The sequence below is a fragment of the Nicotiana attenuata genome, unplaced genomic scaffold (assembly GCF_001879085.1).
Source record: "Nicotiana attenuata strain UT unplaced genomic scaffold, NIATTr2, whole genome shotgun sequence".
NCBI lineage: Eukaryota > Viridiplantae > Streptophyta > Magnoliopsida > Solanales > Solanaceae > Nicotiana > Nicotiana attenuata.
The window spans coordinates 160,934-162,999 of NW_017670706.1; positions in this window are offsets into that span (position 1 = coordinate 160,934).

A 2,066-nucleotide genomic window follows, 5' to 3' on the forward strand; every position below is an offset into this window, starting at 1 on the left:
AGACTCACAGGACGCACAGCAAATCAACGAATCTTCTCACGCCCACGGAAGCGTGCGACACAACGACTGACAGGAAGTTAAAAAAAACCCCGCCCGGGAAGAACAGGAAGTTAGTCTTCACGTTATTTTTGAAATGTTGCAGGCACAACAACTGGCCATTGCTCAGTTGCAAAGCCATCCGAGAACTCCCAGCACACAGGCATCGGAGACAGCTCCCCCCGCCGAGCAAACACACGAAAGATCAAATGATATCGGGTCAACGGCTGACCCCACCATACTGAAGATGCTATAGGACCTTACCAAAAGGATCGAATCGGGCGAAAAAATGATTGTGGCCAACGATAAAAAAGTCGAGACCTACAACTCTCGAGTAGACCATATCCCGGGAGCACCCCCGGATCCTAAAACGGTCTTTATTCGAGGAAATTTGTACAGAGGCCGTTCCCCGAGGAAGCGGCCCCAAAGCCCAATCCTAAAAAATTCAAGATGCCGGAACTCCCCAAATACAACGGCCCACCGATCCCAACGAGCACGTCACCGCCTATACCTGCGCTATAAAGGGCAACAATATAAAAAATGACGAAATCGAGTCCGTGTTGCTGAAAAAATTCGGAGAAACACTTTCGAAGGGGGCCATGATGTGGTATCACAACTTGGCTCCTGACTCCATAGATTCATTCGCCATGCTAGCGGATTCTTTCGTAAAGGCGCACGCGGGAGCCATCAAGGTAGCAACGAGGAAGTCTGACATTTTCAAGATCAAACAAAGAGAGAATGAGATGCTGCGGGAATTCGTGTCGCGCTTCCAAATGGAACGAATGGAACTGCCACCCGTCTCCAACGACTGGGCGGTACAGGCCTTCACCCAAGGCCTAAATGAATGAAGCTCAGTGGCCTCGAAGCAGCTGAAGCAGAACCTGATCAAATACCCGGTCGTGACTTGGTCGGACGTCCACAACCGGTACCAGTCAAAGATCAAGGCTGAGGACGACCAACTGGGAGCCCCTTCGGGCTCAGTGTACCCGAGCAGACTCCCAGTAAAAGAAGCGAGACCAAACAAAGAAAGGTACAAGCCGTACCTCGATGACAGAAGAACGTCCCAAGACGCAACCTACCGCACAACAATTGAAGGATAGATTGAGGTTAGGACCCTCGAGGACTCATCAATAGAACCAGGTTCGATCAAAACATTTGGTGCGTCAATGTTTCTGACATCGTGTTCGCTATCGGGAAGATCAGGGACGCCAAGTGGCCCAAACCGATACAGATAGACCCTTCGCAGAGAAACTACAACCTAGTATGCGAGTTTCACAACACGCACAGTCACAGGACCGAGGACTGCTATCAGCTACGAGAGGAGGTGGCTCGACTACTCAACAAAGGGCATCTCCGTGAATTTCTCAGCGATCGGGCAAAAAATCAATTCCGAGAGAGGGAGGCGATCAAGAAAAACGAGGCAAACGAACCACGATATGTCATCCACATGATCATGGGGGGCGCCGATGCCCCGCAGGAACCGGCAGTAAGAAGAATAAAGATATCCATCACCAGGGAAAAATAGACTCGGGGATATATCCCAGAAGACGCCTTCACGTTCAGCGAGGAAGACACCGAGGCCCTATCCCAACCCCACAATGATGCCCTGGTAATCTCCTTTCTTATAAATACATTTTAGATAAAATGTGTACTCGTAGATCCAGGTAGTTCGGCCAATATCATCATGCCCTGGTAATCTCCTTTCTTACCCTCGATGACTCGGGCTGCTCGAACGAATTGTACCCGCCACTCGGGGCCTCAACGGTTTCAACATGGCTAGCGAGACAACGAAGGGAGAAATCATCCTCCCGGTTACCGTGGCCGGCACAACCCAAGACGCTAAGTTCCATGTCATCGAGGGAGATATGAGGTACAATGCATTATTCGAACGACCCTGGATACACTGCATGAGAGCAGTACCATCCACCCTCCATCAGGTGATAAAATTCCCGACAAAGGACGGGGTCAAGACCGTATACGGAGAACAACACGCGGCAAGGGAAATGTTCGCTATACACGATGTAGTGCCA